Below are 6,259 nucleotides of genomic sequence, written 5' to 3' on the forward strand. Positions count from 1 at the left end.
CTGCATCATGGGATCGTTATTGCCGCTTTGCTTTACATTTTCCAGGTTCTCTGTGCTTTCTTTTCTTTTTCCTTATTTAAGCAAGTGACCAAAGATGACCACCACTAAGTGTGGGCGTTCTTAAGAATTAAACGTGTCGATAATATTTTCTGATTCACACTCCAATGATCTATTTATTAATACAGCTAATTTGCTTTATTTGTTATACTCCTTGTGTACTGTTGGGTTGGTTTGCGATGATTTCTTTATACTTCCTGTATAATTGAGTTCGATATACTTGAAGTATTATCGGCTTTTTCCTATTTATTTATCCACACTTGTTAGCAATTTTGTGTCATCAAATATAGATATTTTATAAAGCAAACCTTTATGTATATTAATGCATATCAGAAACACAGGAGAACAATAGAACTTATTGGAACCCTATTTGTACCGTCCTTGCATTCTGATTCTCATCCACTTGTTACGTCTCTCAGTTTATGTCCCGTAAGCTAATTATCAGTCAGCTTAAATGTTGTACGATTGCAAATATGAGTTATGTGTTTTGAGAAGCTTTATCAATTCCCATTTGAAAATCATCTCATCGTACATATGCAATTTATAATATCGAAAAAATCCTGGAGTCTTATAAAGCAAAATCGCATATATTCAAAAGTATGTTATGAAACTGTGATGTGATTAAATTTTGTTTTTAGCTATTTAACAAACTTGCCTCCGAGAAAAGTTTCCAACAGTTCCCAAACCTGAAATGTTAAGCAAAGAGGATCATAATTTTCTGGTTGGGATGTTTAATCTTTTCTGTGTGTGTGTGTGTGTGTGTGTGTGTGTGTGTGTGTGTGTGTGGAGGCAAGTGTCTAGAGCTGAGGCAACTGGCTCACCTACAATGGGGTGTAGTTATTTGCTAATCTATCCCGTCTCTGTTTGTGTCTGTTTCTCGGTCCTTATCGATGCATCTCTATAGCTAAATTTCTTTCTATATCTGCTCTATTTATCTATCACTCATTCTATTTTTCTATCAATGTATCTGTCTAGTTATCTATGTATCTATATACCTATCTCTCTACTGTCAAACAATTTATCCATTTGTCTATTTATGTATGTATATATAAAATATTTCACACACACACACACACACACACACACACACACACACACACACACACACACACACACAGAAGTTTACGTATCTGGCAAGTCCACCTATCCCTCGTAGGTAGTGCTGGGAATAGTTTAAGAACTTAAATTTTGTTGTAAAATACTTTGCTGATCTACATCTACCAGAAACCCCACGAACATGTCGTAAAACCACCTATGGTAATACCAGTACGCAAGTTCCGAATGAGATATACCTTTCATTGGTTCAGTCTGAAAGGTGGACATCAGCACCTAAGTGGCGACATGTAGAAGTGCATGAAACGTACTAAGCCTTACGGAATGGACTATTGAACCTACCCCCAGAGTTTGGTGCATAGAAACAATATATCTGCATTTCTATTATTCTATATATCTTTCTAGACTCTAGACATTTTACAGTTTATCTTGCTTGTCTAACTGTACATCGCTCTCCCCCGCCATGAATAAAGGGATGCAACAGAGATTCAGGCATATATCAATGTCTGTATCTGTCTGTCCAGTTTGGTGTGCATATTCATCCAACTTTGTTCCTGTCAGTGCAGATTAGTCTGTCTGTATAAATTTATCTATCACTCTATCATACTAGTCTCCACCTACTAAACACGAGGAGACTATTGTTTTCGCTGGTATGACTCTCTCTCTCTCTCTCTCTATATATATATATATATCACAATTATCATCAGTTTGAGTATCCACTGCAGGACCGGCCTATCCCGACCGAAGTCGGAACGATACAGCCAATGTATCTCTACCAAGTGGCTTAGGCTGTCTGGAAGAGATAGTATGTAGGATGAGAAGTGCTTCTAAGTGTGATTGTAGTGTTAGAGTGGCTTTGGATGTGTGTGTAGTCTGTGAACCAAATGTAATCAGCCCTCGCAAGCCGACTGGGTGCAAGCATACTGTACAGTAAGCGACACAGGTTCAACCACAGCACCCCTTGTGTCCGCCAATGCAGTAAGTGGACGGGTGAACACTCCCAGAGTTTATTACCCTGGCGGGGCGCGAACCCTGGATCACACGTGTACGAAACACACACTCTACCACTGTACCACAGAGGCTCCGATATATATATATATATATATATATATATATATATATATATATATATATATATATATATATATATATATATATATATATATATATATATATTTATATATATATCAATCAATCAATCAATCATTTCCTGTGGCACCCTCGGGGATGCATAGGGCCTCGATGAACTCACACCACCACATCCTATCTTGTGCTAACTCCTCAAGATCTCCCCAACACTCATCTCCAGCTTCCCGTCTCATTGTCCTCACCCACGTCTCTTTTGGCCTTCCTCTACCTCTCCTACCAAGTGCCACCCACCCTGGTGTACCTCGTACTATTCCCTGTCTCCTATACACATGTCCTAGCCACTTCCATCGTGAGACTCTAACATATTCATCGATCGGCTGCACTCCCGTTATTTCTCTAATTCTTCTATTTGGTATCCTTTCCCACCACTTAACTCCTAATATTCTTCTAAGTGCTTTATTTTCAAACACCAAGAATTTATTTTCCATAGTCACTGTGCTGTACCAAGACTCGTGTCCATAAATTAAGATACTCCTAACCATTACCTTATAAAGTTTGATTTTTGTATGCACAGAAAAATTTTTATTATTCCAAATATTTTTAAGCATTCCCATTGCCTGATTAGCCTTCTTTAACCTTTCCTCGAATTCAAAGTTCAAAGAACCATCCTTGGCTAAATAAGTACCTAAATATTTAAACCTATCAACTTGCTTTACAACCATACCTCCAATTACACATTCCTGCGCATTTTCCATATTCATATTGATTATTTCAGTTTTTCCACAATTAATAACTAAACCCACCTTGCGACCTTCACTCACCAAACAGTTCAACACTCTCTGCATCTCTTCTGGCCCATCACAAATCAAAACTATATCATCTGCATAATCTAGATCCAAAAGTTTCCTATTCTCTCCCCAAAGTATACCAGCACTGGTTTCTGTTCCAACGCGTTTCATAATGTAATCAATGACCAATATAAATAGTAAAGGCGATAGAACACCACCTTGAATTACTCCGGACTTGACTTCAAACGAATCACTCAGACAACCATCAACCATCACTTTACAAAATGTGTCCTCATGCATGTTCATAATGACCCTCACAAACTCCTCTGGTATTCCATAATGTCTCATGATCTTCCCCATAGTCTCTCTCGAAACACTATCAAAAGCCTTTAAAAATCAACAAAACAAAGACTTAACGGTACTCTCATTTCATTAACATGCTGCATCAAATGCCTAACTATAAAGATATGATCATTGCAACCACGTCCCTTTCTAAAACCAGCCTGTTCATCCCTCAGAATACCCTCAACCACCGGCTCCAACCTATTTAACAAGACTCTACTGAAAACTTTCAAAGCTATCGGTGACAAAGACATTCCCCTCCAATTACCACATTCACTCAGGTCTCCCTTCTTCGGAACTTTAACAATTACACCATTCTTCCAAACTGATGGTAGTAACCCCGTCACCCACATCTTATTGCATAGCTTGGTCAAGATCATTATTAATCTATCCCCCTCCACTTTAAACATTTCCGGAAATAAACCATCCTCCCCTGGTGCCTTATTATTCTTTAACTGTTTTACTGCTTTCTCCACTTCTGCAAGCCTCAACTCTCCTGTTTCTATATTTAAATCTTCCTGAGCAGACGGTATATCCTCTTCTGGTGGTATTGGTCTATTAAGAACTGTCTCAAAATGCTCTTTCCATCTATTTTTAATATCTCCATCTTTGGTTAATAAATTTCCTTCCCTGTCTCTAACTGGTATTTCCTTGCGTTTACCTGCATTACCACTCAGTTCTCTAATCGATTCATATGCTATTCTTTGACTCTGTCCATCATTTTTGTTTATTAAGATTTCAGTCTCTGCAACCTTTTCATCCACATATCTTCTTTTATCTCTCCTAGCTAACCTTCTTACTTCTGAATTCAAACTCCAGTACGCAGCTCTTGCTAATTCAATCTCTCGTTCATCAACGCATTGCATCTCACTCCTCAATTTAGCCTCACCTCTCTTTTTTATCATATCCCACGTTTCCTCTGATATCCATTTCTTTCTCCTGAATCTATGTCTCCTTCCAATCGTACATTCAGCAGTCTCATGCAAAACTTTGTTCACATCCTCTCACATCTCATCTACACTTCTCTCCCCCTCTTCCAACGTTTCCAACACCAAAAACCTATTTCTGCATTCTAATCTGAATTCCTCCTTTTCTTCTCCTTCCCTTCTAAGCTTAACAATATCGTATCTACCAACACCAGATTTTTCCTTCTTCTGATTTTTAAGTTTAAACCTTATTTTTGCAATGCTGAGTTGATGGTCACTACCAATATCCGCTCCCCGTTTAACATGAACATCTAGCAGAGAACTTCTATGCCTCCTACTGATAGCGATGTGATCAATCTGATTTTTATATTTTCCACACGGCGACACCCAAGTTGTCTTGTGTATATTGCAATGCTGAAAGAGTGTGCCCCCGATGACTAAGTCATTTGCTAGACAGAAGCTGCCAAACCTCACTCCGTTTTCACTCATCCTACTACCAACTCCCATCTTACCCATACATGCCTCAAATCCCTCATTTGAACAGCCCATTACTGCATTAAAGTCTCCAACGCAGATCAAAACATCATGTCTAGGTACCCTTCCTACTCCTTCTTGCAACTTTTCATAAAGTGTGTCTTTCCTTTCATCGAGTGCATCATTAGTAGGTCCATAACACACAAACAGACTGATATTGCCACGATTTGATTTAAACCGTGCGTATAACAATCGCTCATCTATAGGATCCCACTCACATAAAACCTTATTTGCCTTACAACCCAGCAACAATCCTACTCCCTGATAATGCATTCCGTCCTGTCGGCCAGATATCAATAAACGTATACCATCCTCCAAATCCAACTTATCGACTCCAGTTAATCTAGTTTCTGTCAGAGCACAAATATCAAGTCCGTAATTTTGAAAAACCTTCACTAACTCATCGATTTTACCGTCATGATTTAGCGTTCTCGCATTCCAGTTATCAATTTTAATTGTATTTTTTGCATTAACAAATGAATTCGATTGTAATTGAGGCAACCGTGAGATTCTTAGCACCCCCTGCCCATTTAAGGGCTGCACGGGACTGGGGGCCATTATTGTTCTTTCGGAGTCCATCAATATATATATATATATATATATATATATATATATATATATATATTATATATATCCATCCATCCACCCATAATCCAATCCTACATTGCCTCATCAGGAGCGTAGGAGCCCGGGGCAAGGCAGTTTGTCCCGACATTTAAGATGACAGTGACCAGCCTCACTCATCCTACTACAAAGCGCCCCCACCCACCACAATATATATATATATATATATATATATATATATATATATATATATATATATATGTATGTATACATATATATATATATATATATATATATATATATATATATATGTATACATATATATATATATATATATATATATATATATATATATATATACATATATATATATATATATATATATATATATATATATATATACATATATATATATATATATATATATATATATATATATATATATATATATATATGTATATATATATATATATATATATATATATATATATATATATATATATATATATGAATCGGTAGAGAGGCGGCCTGCGGTCCTAATGGACCCAGAATTGAATCCCGGCTGGGGCAGGGAACAGTTTGAGGATCTGAATTTCCTAAAAAAGCAGACTTTCCTGACCTACCAGATGACCCGCCGACATGTCGTAAAAATACCCCCGCTAATACCAATACACCAATCCTGTATGAGACAGCCCTAGCATGTATTCAGTATGGATGGTGGGTGTTAACGCCCGAAGTGGTGACATGTGGAGGTGTGGGAGGACTACTGGGCCTTGGGATAGGTCAGTGCCCCCAAGCAATAGGCTCTGAAGCCTTTGTCCAGAGTCGGACACACAAAAATATATATATATATATATATATATATATATATATATATATATATATATATATATATATATTTATATT

Source organism: Coenobita brevimanus, chromosome 30 (genome assembly GCF_032717465.1).
Source record: "Coenobita brevimanus isolate Jiangsu-jjx chromosome 30, ASM3271746v2, whole genome shotgun sequence".
Lineage (NCBI taxonomy): Eukaryota > Metazoa > Arthropoda > Malacostraca > Decapoda > Coenobitidae > Coenobita > Coenobita brevimanus.